This window comes from Malaya genurostris, chromosome 2 (genome assembly GCF_030247185.1).
Source record: "Malaya genurostris strain Urasoe2022 chromosome 2, Malgen_1.1, whole genome shotgun sequence".
Lineage (NCBI taxonomy): Eukaryota > Metazoa > Arthropoda > Insecta > Diptera > Culicidae > Malaya > Malaya genurostris.
In genome coordinates this window covers 42079783-42092123 of record NC_080571.1, presented here as the reverse complement: position 1 = coordinate 42092123, position 12341 = coordinate 42079783, and the positions used below count along the sequence as shown (strand labels likewise).

The 12341-nt window shown below is 37.3% G+C and overlaps 1 protein-coding gene across 1 annotated transcript in view; it reads left to right on the top strand.

The window, feature by feature from the left end:
• LOC131432620 (protein ultraspiracle homolog) overlaps positions 1 to 12341 on the top strand; it is a 134391-nt gene that overhangs the window by 38577 nt on the left and 83473 nt on the right. The window lies entirely within an intron of this gene.

Below are 12341 nucleotides of genomic sequence, written 5' to 3'. Positions count from 1 at the left end.
TTCGTTCGCTATATAGTCCAGATTTGGCACCATCCAACTACCGCTTGTTTCGATTAATAGGATAGTAGTTATAGTTTCAGAAAAAAAATTAGAAAATTTAGATACAAATGTTTTTCATATATATTCAAATTTTGAGAAAAAACAATGCGAGAAACATTTGCTTCTAGACCTAATTTTTTCTAGGAAATATCGTTAAATTAGATTGAATTCACCAATGTAAATCATCACCATCACAAATTTATTAAACCATGTTTTCCTCTTTTTCAGGTTAGTGAGAGTCCCATGGCAATCCCTAAATTAGTGTAAACAATAGTAAGTAAGCTTCTTACCTATTCATTCATGTTCCTCAATTTAATGTTTATTAAATTACCAACTTCGCGAAAGTAGTCCATGCTGAATTGAAATTAATTGAAGTCTCTGTCTCGGTCTGGGCAACTATCTCGACTATCGAAACTTTTACCATAAGAAGAGACACCGTCTGGCAGTTGCAGTCCTATATTCCAATGTCTATAAAGGAAACATAAGGTTCCATACGATAGAATAGAGAAAAAAAATACCCCACCGACCGACATAACAAAAGCACAGAAGTTGCTGCCGTGGAAGAAAATGTGTGTTTCGATGTGTGTGTGTTTGTGTTTGTATATACATTTCACTTAAGCCAGCCTCCCCCGCATAAATAACAACAAGTAAATGAAATCTCCTGTTTTACCGTTTGTCGGTGGCTCTCGTACTTCTCGGGATTCCGCACAGGAGCCGAACTTTTTTTTTTATTTACATATCAAGAAGCGTTGAATACCGTCAGTTTAATGCAATAACCAAATTTGTTACTTCTACTACTACTACTACTACCGAAAAATGACTGAAGAAGTTAATGATTCTGATGCTGCATCGGCTTCGGTAAAAATAACACCTCAAATTCAAATACCTCAAAAATGTATTTTTGTTTTTTTTTATGGAGAAATAATATTTGAAAAAGTTACATATTTTCAAAATAATATAAATTTTTGAAAATCATAAAAATGTTTGTATTATATTTTCCAACAAAATTTTTATGAAAGAAGTTGTTCTTGTTTTCGTATTATTCACGCTCGAAAATGTCTGTTTATGTGCACAATTCTCGCCATTTGCGGGAAGTTTTACTTGTCTGCTACAATTCGAAAAAAATGCAGCTGAAGCTCATCGAATGCTCTCAGAAACTTACGGTGATGCTGCTCTGAGTAAAAGAATGTATCGGGAGTGGTTTCAACGTTTTAAAAATAATGATTTCGATGTCGAAGACAAACATGGTGGTGGAAGAGAAAAAACTTTCAAAGATTAACAAATAGAAGCATTGCTTGATGAAGATCCGTGCCAAACCCAAGAAAAGCTTGCCGAATCGTTGGGAGTGAGTCAGCAAGCCATTTCAAAACGCATGATTCCTGATTCAGAAAGAAGGAAACTGGGTGCCATACGAGTTGAAACCGAGGGACATCGAGCGCCGTCTATTTGTATGTGAGCAAAGTTGTGAGTGTGGTAAAAAAATAACTGAAAACGCTAAAATCGGTAGTCTTGCCCCATCCGCCGTATTCCCCAGATGTCGCCTCTTCTGACTTTTACCTATTCCGTTAGAGTCAGCGTCGAAAGAGGACTTTATTTTTCGAGCCGGGATTCAAAAATTGCCGGAAAAATGGGAGAAAGTTGTCGCTAGCGACGGACAATACATTGAATAATACATCTGTAAGCACTTTTTCGCAATAAAGCTTTTAATTTTGAAAAAAAACAACGGAAGCAAAGTTGTACACCTATAATACAATATATAATATAATATAATATAATATAATATAATATAATATAATATAATATAATATAATATAATATAATATAATACAGGGTCCGGCACTCGAAGTGTAACCAATCTTTTTAATTGGTGGTCACATCGAGCAAAAGTGAATTGATTCTGAATTTTGTATTATTTTTACACATTTTGTACTTCGAATTAAGTAAAAGTAATTTTCCAAACTGGATTTATGGCCTTTTTAATTGGTTACACTTAGAGTGCCGGACCCTGTATAATATAATATAATATAATATAATATAATATAATATAATATAATATAATATAATATAATATAATATAATATAATATAATATAATATAATATAATATAATATAATATAATATAATATAATATAATATAATACAACATAATATAATATGATACAATATACTTTACGACAACCAGTGTTGGTGATTGCCGAAAATTTGACAGAAGTTGCTATATTGTATACAACATTTTCAATCCGGTAGAAGATGCTACAAGAACTCAAGTCTCTCGATGCATGAACCGTGAGAGAATTTTTCCACATGTCTTCGCTCCACTTCATACTCTGAGTATTTTACGGCCCTTAAAAAAATTACAGTCTGATAATGATTGGTGCTGTGTGGAATTTCCCAAGAGAGAACCGCAAGTTGACAATTATCGCAGAAAATCGAATCGATGATTCAACTTGATGATTCTCATACTAGGTTGCAATATTTCAAAACCCTTGTGTGGAGCATTCATTCACAGACATTTTCATAAACACAACTTATACAAAGGTTATATGCACATAGTTAGAATAAGCGGCAATAGTAAAATGATTCTATCGCAATTATCCACTGCCCATACAGAGTCGGATCGTGAAACGAGAATAAGCGACCGTTTGTTGCTTCAGAGAGGATCCCCACAGCAGCGTGCTTACCTTTGATTCTCAGAAATGTCATCGAGAGAAATTCGCTCTCGCACTGGTGTCGATTCTATGTTAAATGAGCCATGCCAGGTTTTTGCTGTTGTGATGATTTCCGTTTCTCTTTGATGGCACTGATTCAATCGTTGAAGAGTTGCCAATGAACGTTCTTTGATACGATGAAAGCCATCCTTGACGACAACATAGTTCATTACAGCGCCATATGCACTACTCAATAAGTTCATTCGATGCCCTGATGTACTGGTGCTCTCGCTTCAATTGATTTTGTATTGTGAGTAAGTTTATTAAGAAAATGTGTGTGCTTGATTGGCGTCACCCAATGGATAAGTGATCCCCTACAATGCCATCGCTTTCACCGTGTGTCATATACCATTCGACTTCGTTCGTCGAGTACGCAAAATGTCTGCGTTAGACCACATAAAATATGCAACTGATGATCAAATTATAAAAAAAATTGAATTGGCAACGATATATAAACTGATCAAAAAATAATATTACTGACGAATCGCTATTTAAAAAAATAACGACTAGGGAAGCGGACGAAGCGAGCTCACCACCACCATGAATTAAAATTTCCTTCACCATGCAAACACTGTTTTACGCGATAATCGCGTTAATTTTAATCGAAAATCGCGTTATTTCAAATAAAACGCGAAAAAACATTACGTAAATTAATTTCGCGTACATTGAACTTTTTTACGCAGTTTTTATTGCGGTTTTTTTCGCGGATTTCTGAAGTTACACGGATTTTTTAAGTTACGCGTATTTCCAAAGTTACGCGGTTTTTTATTCAAATTTTCAAAGTTATGCGCTTTTCTTGTTTTATCTTTGAAATGCACGAAGCGTCGAGATCTGGTGTTATCTCGAAAAATGTTCTAAGTCAACTCTCGGACAAATCTGATAAAACTTTCGATTAGAAAACATATAACTTTTAAACTTACACCAGACGTTTCATGCATTTCTAAGACAAAACAAGAAAAATGCATAACTTTAGAAACTCGCAAAAAATTGATTTCGGAAATCTCGTTTTTTTAAGTCCCAAAGTCTATTTTTCAAACAAATTTTTGTCGAGATAACACCAGATCTCGAGGTTTCATGAATTTTGGAGGGCATTTTACATCGGGAACGTGCCATTTGAGCCAATTTGTTCTGAAATGGTCAAACGATTGATTTCGACTATCCTGGTTCCCAGATTACGATTCCGAAGGCACAGGAAATAGTGGTCATTTTTTCTCAAATGGTATCACAAACTTAGGTTTCAATGGAAGGTCCTGTGGTTTTGTACGGAATTCCTTAATTTCATCCGGATCCTACATCTGGTTCCGGATATATGGGGTGAAATGTGTTAAAATTCATCACTTAAAGAGGCGAAACCCAAAAATTGTGAAAAAAAATCTAAATCGGCCAAAAAACTGCTCCAATCTGTAGTCATTATAAGTAAACGGTCAACTAAACCGATTCTGGTTGATCTTTCAAGAATAAAAAAAACTATTTTGAAGAATACCACAGTATTATATATGATAGTTTGTTTGATATGAGAAAGGCATCACTACACCACTAGGTGGATTAAAACAGGTTTTTACACGGATTTTCGAAGTAACGTGGCTTTTTTGTCTGCGGTACGTATCTCCCGCGTAAAAAATGTCTTCAGAGTAGAGTTTTAGTGTACTCTAAATAGGAAATATTTCAAATGTACACACTTAAAAAAACATGTGATTTTACATTTTATTAGAACACATAGATGATGCGTCGCTGTTCATGCAAATTTACGCGGAAGAACATTCAATATTCATTCAGTAATAGCCGTTCAACCGAGAAGGTTGTGTATAGAAGCGTACAGTTTAATAACGCTGGTTGGTTTACACGCGTTAAATACGACAACGGTTTAACTACAGGTAGAGACCTGTTGGCAGCAGCCGTTAAAACGTAAAATCGTGCTGCATAAGAGAGCCCTAGTGCTGGGCCAAGCTGGTGAAGGAAACAACAAAGGGCGTTTCCCAAGCTCTACCCAGGCCACAATATACAGCCACAAGTGCTGAGCAGGAGAGTGCAAAGGCACATTGAAGAAGAAGAGTGCAAAGGCACACAGAAGCAGGAGAGTGCAAAAGCACACCGGTGCGAAGGCACTTCGGTGCAGAAGCATATCGGTGCGGAGCACAAGGAAGAAGGAGACAAGACAACTCGGTCTTTCCACTGCCATACAACACGCAGGTATACACCGGTGACCTGCGCTGGTTACAGCTGGCGAAGACAAAAGTAAATCGGAGATCGAGTGGTGCTGGATGTCAGGTAGCAGTAGCATCACATCCAACAATCAGCAACCAACAAGAACATCTAGAGCAACGAGGATCTACACGGCAGTGCAACGGAGATAGACAACAATTTCAAGGTAGAAGTTTTTTCTTTTCCTTTTGATTGAGTACTGTGTAGTGTTGGTTTCAAATTTTATTTTAAAGTTTAGTTAAAAATTTTAATGTAATGGATGAATCCATGGACGTAAATCCTAGCATGAATCCGATACCCCCACGAACGAAAAAATATCAGGAGAGCTCTTCTGGGCCTTGGATAGTCTTTTTTAGACGTATATCAAAGCCATTAAACATTTTTCAAATTAATAAAGGTTTGACATCACGATACTCTTCAATCAAAGAGATCATAAAAGTAAATAACGATAAAATTCGTGTTGTGGTAAATAATTTGAAACACGCGAATGATATTGTCTCTTCGGAACATTTCAATAAAGAGTATAAAGTTTACATACCCTCCAAAGATGTCGAAATTGACGGTGTTGTTACCGAAGCGAGTCTTTCGGTAGATGATTTACTCAAGCATGGTGTTGGTCGTTTCAAGAACTCTATGCTTGAGGGTGTGAAAATACTGGAGTGCAAACAACTGTACTCAGTAGTTCATGAAGAGGGAAAAAAAGTTTATCGCCCATCAGACTCGTTTCGAGTGACATTTGCCGGGTCTGCGTTGCCGTCCCATGTCTATGTCGATAAAATTCGCCTCCCTGTTCGGCTTTTTGTTCCAAATGTAATGAATTGTACGAACTGCAAAAAATTCGGCCACACAGCTACTTACTGTAGTAATAAACCAAAATGTATTAAGTGTGAAGGGCCTCATAAAGATAATGATTGCAACAAGGAAATTGAAAAATGTATTTATTGTGGGAATAGTCCTCATGATGATATTTCAGTATGCACTGCATTTAAAGTGCACAAAGACAAAATTAAGCTTTCTTTAAAAGCACGGTCTAAGCGCACATATGCAGAAATGCTTAAAACGGTCATTGATGTCCCCCCTTTGGAAACCGAAAACGGGTTTTCAAATCTAGAGGAACCAGAGGACTCTGACTCTGACGAAAATAGTGAAGGTAATTCGTTTATCACTACCCAAGGGTCAGTTAAGAGAAAGAAGTCTTCCTCCAAATTACCAAAAAAGACACCTAAAATTTCATCTTCAAAAAAAGATCCCCGTGTTAAACAAAAAAAGTCAAAACCAAAGACTGTGCCTCCTGGTTTGTCAAATTCACAAACCAATCCAGGATCTAGTACAGAAAAAGATAATAATCCAGTGGGCTCCATTTCACAGCCACCAACAGGATTACTGAAGTTTTCGGAAATTGTTGAATGGATTTTCTCAGCATTCAATATATCTGAACCCTTAAAGACCCTCATAATGGCATTCCTTCCAATAGCTAGAACCTTTTTGAAGCAGTTATCAGCTCAATGGCCAATTGTCTCAGGTTTTGTATCTTTTGATGGATAATTTATCACCCGTCGCAAATGATACAATCACTGTCCTGCAGTGGAATTGTCGAAGCATCATGCCAAAACTTGATTCATTTAAAATATTATTGCATAGTCAAAAATGTGATGTATTTGCTTTATGCGAAACATGGCTTACTTCAAACATAGCTTTAAATTTTAATGATTTTAACATTATACGTCTCGATAGAGACTCTCCGTATGGTGGAGTGCTTTTGGGAATTAAGAAATGCTATTCCTTTTATAGATTAAACATCCCTTCAACTTCTAGTATAGAAGTTGTTGCTTGCCAAATAAACATTAAAGGCAAAGATATTTGCATAGCTTCGGTTTATATTCCTCCAAAAGCACAAGTTGGACAGCAACAGCTTAATGAAATGGTTGAAGCCCTTCCTGCACCACGATTGATTCTGGGGGATTTAAATTCGCACGGTATTATGTGGGTTTCCGTTTACAATGATAGCAGATCATCTTTAATACAAAACATTTGTGACAATTTTAGCATGACGGTATTAAATATGGGTAGCATGACACGGATCCCAAGACCTCCGGCACGCCCAAGTGCATTAGATCTATCTCTTTGCTCAACATCAATTCGACTAGATTGCACCTGGAAAATACTGCCTGATTTACACGGTAGCGATCATTTACCAATCATCATCTCAATTAGCAGTAGCAATTGCATTGCTACTTCCGCTAGTATTCCATATGATTTGACAAAAAATATCGACTGGATTAAATACCAAAGTAGTATCTCTAGTATTTTGAATTCAATGGAAGAGCTCCCTCCACTTGAAGAATATGACTTCCTCATTTGTTCGATTCTGGAGGCAGCAGAACAATCCCAACCTAAACGCTTTCCTGGGCCAACGACTAACAGAAGGCCTCCCAACCCCTGGTGGGACAAAGAGTGCTCAGAGGCTAAACTCGCAAAACAAAATGCTTGCAAGACGTTTCTAAAACGGGGAGGAGGAACTCCTCAGAATTTTGAAAAACTTATGGTTTTAGAAACCAAGTACAAGAGCATACTTCGAGCCAAAAAATGTAGCTATTGGAGACATTTTGTCGAAGGTTTGTCAAGAGATACCTCAATGAGCACTCTTTGGAACACGGCCAGACGAATGAGGAATCGTAACGTGGGCAATGAGAGTGATGAATACTCGAACCGATGGATATTTGACTTTGCTAGGAAAGTTTGCCCAGATTCTGTTCCTACGCAGAGCATTATACGGGAATCTCCTCCAAATAATGGTTTTATTAATAACCCATTTTCAATGATGGAATTTTCTATAGCACTCTTGTCTTGTAACAATAACGCTCCAGGGTTGGACAGAATTAAATTCAACTTGGTGAAGAATCTGCCCAACCTCGCAAAAAGACGTTTGTTGGAATTGTTCAACAAGTTTCTTGAGCAAAATATTGTTCCACCTGACTGGAGACAAGTGAAAGTTATCGCCATTCAAAAACCGGGGAAACCAGCTTCCAATCACAACTCATATAGACCCATTGCGATGTTGTCCTGCATCAGAAAATTGTTCGAAAAAATTATTCTACGACGTCTCGACACTTGGGTCGAGACGAACGGTTTGTTGTCAGATACTCAGTTTGGCTTCCGTAGAAATAAAGGGACGAATGATTGCCTTGCATTACTTTCGTCTGACATCCAAATTGCCTTCGCTCAAAAGCAACAAATGGCATCTGTATTTTTAGACATTAAAGGAGCATTTGATTCAGTTTCCATTGATGTTCTTTCAGACAAGCTTCACCAAAATGGACTCCCAGCGGTTATAAATAATTATTTGCACAACCTTTTGTCAGAGAAACACATGCATTTTTCACATGGCGATTTGGCAACACTCAGAAATAGTTACATGGGTCTCCCGCAAGGCTCATGCCTCAGTCCGCTCCTCTATAATTTTTACGTAAATGACATTGACAGCTGTCTAGTAACCCCATGTACACTAAGACAATTGGCAGATGATGGCGTGGTTTCAGTTACTGGACCCAAAGCTATTGATCTGCATAAACCATTGCAAGATACCTTAGATAACTTGTCCGATTGGGCTGTTCATCTTGGTATCGAATTCTCTGCGGAGAAAACAGAGTTAGTCGTCTTTTCAAGAAAGCATGATCCCGCGCAGCTTCAGCTCCATATGATGGGAAGAATGATCCAACAGGTTTTAACTTTTAAATACCTCGGGGTGTGGTTCGATTCCAAATGCACGTGGGGAGGACACATTAGGTTTCTGATAACAAAATGCCAACAAAGAGTAAATTTTCTTTGAACAATAACAGGATCTTGGTGGGGTGCTCATCCGGAAGATCTAATAAAATTGTATCAGACAACGATACTTTCGGTGATGGAATATGGATGCGTTTGCTTTCGTTCCGCTGCAAACTCTCATATTATCAAACTGGAGCGAATTCAGTATCGTTGTTTGCGAATTGCTTTAGGGTGCATGCATTCGACACATACAATGAGTCTTGAAGTTCTGGCGGGAGTTCTTCCATTAAAAGATCGATTTTGGGAGCTTTCATCACGCCTGCTAATAAGATGTGAGGTGCTGAATCCCATGGTAATTAATAATTTCGAACGACTAGTCGAGCTTCGATCTCAAACAAAATTCATGACAGTATATTTTAACTATATGTCACAGGAAATCAACCCTTCAAGATATATTCCTATCCGTGTCAGCCTCCTAAATGTCCCTGACTCAACTTTATTTTTCGATACATCCATGCAGCGCGAAGTGCGTGGAATCCCGGATCATTTACGTTCGACGGAAATCCCAAAAATATTTTCAAGTAAGTTCAGGCATATTGACTCTGAGAAAATGTCGGACGGATCGCGAATTGAAGAAGCGACAGGGTTTGGTATGTTCAACAATAATGTTTCGGCCTCATTTAGGCTTCAAGAACCTGCATCTGTTTATATAGCAGAGCTAGCAGCAGTTCATTATAGTTTGAGTGTAATCGTCACATTAATTCCAAACCATTATTTCCTCTTCACAGATAGTCTGAGTGCAATTGAAGCCATTCGCTCAAACATGACTGGCAAGACTGAACCGTTTTTCCTGGGCAAAATAAAACAGTGCCTGAACGACATATTGAACAATAATTATCTAATCACTATAGTCTGGGTCCCGGCTCATTGCTCCATTCCTGGCAATGAAAGAGCCGATATTTTAGCCAAACGTGGTGCTATTGAGGGTGAAATTTATGAGAGACCAATTGCTTTCAACGAATTCTATAGCTCGTCTCGCCAAAGAACACTTGCCAGCTGGCAAGCTTCTTGGGATAAAGATGATCTGGGTCGGTGGATGCACTCAATTATTCCGAAAATATCGACAAAGGCATGGTTCAGGGGACTGGATGTGAGTAGAGATTTCATTCGTGTGATGTCCAGACTCATGTCCAATCACTACACGTTAGATGCACATCTCCTTCGAATTGGGCTCTCCGAGACTAATCATTGTGCTTGCGGAGAAGGTTATCGGGATATTGATCATGTCGTTTGGACATGCGTGGAGTATCGTGATGTCAGATCTCAACTAATAAATTCTTTGCGTACCCAAGGTAGACTATCCAATATCCCAGTTCGAGACATTCTTGCTTGTCGTGACCTTTCATACATGAAACTTATTTATCATTTCATAAAGAAAACTGGAGTTTCAATTTAATAAAGGCCCCTTTCAAGACTTAGTTCTGATCCCAGCTGCGTCCATGAGTTCAACCAATAGCTAAATTAGAATAAAAATAATGTAATGATACAAACAAACTCGAAACAGTTTATGAAATTATTAACAAAATGTCTGAAAATAACAGCTTATTTTATAATTTATAGAAGTTAATCGTTTGGTTCAAATAATATTTCCGAGTAGATTTCATAATTAATGACGAGTTACCTAAGATGATAATAAGATAAGAGAATATGTTTTAATAAATGCAAAACGTTGTGACTATGTTAGAATTAAATTAGGATAAGAATATTATGTAAAAGTGATGCTACGGCGAAGAAAAACTTATGTAAACTGCCTTATGAAATAAACGTATTTATGAAAAAAAAAACATTCAATATTGTGTCTAAAACTTCATGACACGAAATTCATTGAAAAAAAAAATTAACGAATACTGATAGCATCCGCAGCGATTTGAACCGAGAATCATTGAGCTTGAGGTTGAGCGACTACCTCTGGTTGCTACTCCGTTACTGATCGGGATTAGCAGAAATTGTACAGGGAATTTCTAGATGATCCAACCTGCGACTGGTAAATCATCCTTCAATGTACATCTTCTGGTAGCCCCAGAATTCATTGATCAGTACCGGCGCCGGCCAGGACCGGTTGTGGATCCGCTTAGGGATAGGAAGGTATGTTAGTCCAACACGTGTTGTGTACTACTGCGCACTCCACAAGTGTCACGGAAAAAGGATATTTGTTAGTAAAAATTTCAGTATTAGTATTTTTCGCGCGCGACTCAGTATGTTCCGGTTTCAAGATGCTCGGATGCACCACAAAACTCACTGACTTCCCGAGTGAACGTTTCAACAATATTCAATATTGAAGTCCCGGGAAGTCTTGATTCACAGCTCTTGTTCGAGGAAACTGAAGAAAAATTTGCAATACTATCGCGTAAAGAATAAAAACTTCCCTATTTTTATAAATGAAATTACGTGATACAAAATAAACGAGTGAATAGGACTTAGACAAAATAGTTGATTCATTGCATTGACATATTCTAAACAGTTGTTATAAAATCATTTTAAATCACCAAATAAAGGTCAACAGATCTCACGCGCGTCTTGATTCTGTATTATTTCAGCTTTATTATTTTAATTATTTTTTAAAACTATTAATTGGTTATATTGGTTGCTCTGGGCAGCCGGCTACCGATATAAATATTAATTTATTGTTTGAAATATTAATATGAAGTGTCTTTTCTACTATGTATTCAATATACCGATATATGTTATCTCTGTTATTAACTTTGTAATATCAACGGATTTGCGCCATAGTTGATTTTTATCATTCAATTTATAATCCTGAAAAACAATCAATAACATGGAAGAAGAAAACATTCCAAATAAAACTCTTCTCCGAAGCTAGACGGAAATTGATAGGTTGAATTAAGAGATAATTTAGAAAAATAGTGTAATCTGAAGTGAAACATTGAAAATATCTGATAACTGAAAGGAAAAAAGAAACTCCTGCAATTGTCGCCTTTTACGACATGGAAGCAGGAACCCGGTGGATCTATTCTTGGTTCATTTTTTTTCCGCCGGATTCCACACGGCATTTAGGCTGGTACTGTCCGGAGAGAGCTAATAGGTAATATCAATCTCCTAGTGGACCCCAGCCCCTCATCCGTCGCGATTTGAACTGAGAATCATTGGATAACAAAGTACGTCTGTTTATCGACTGAGCCATAGAAGCACACATCTGTTTGGCTGGTAAAAGGTGCATTTAAATTCATACAGTCGTACCTGCTAGCAGAATGCAGTCGAAACCAGTAAAATTCATGCTCATGTAACATTAAGTCATTACAAATTCAATTTTTTGTGTGTGTAGGATTTAAGATTAACAAAATGGGCGTGAAATTTCTAGACAAAAACCTCCAAGTGTGGTTAAAGTTTTCTTCTAATCATCTATTGTGTTTTATTTATCTGAAACGACACAGAGTGTTAAGTGAAAACAACCTTCCTGCAAAACGAAGCTTAGGAAATTTGAATCATTGCAATCGTGTGTAAGTTACGACTCCAGCTCCGAATCTAGATGATATATGCAAATTGGCTAAAACTGCACTGCAGTGTGTTTTACATTCTCTTCTCCTATTTATCATCAATGATGTT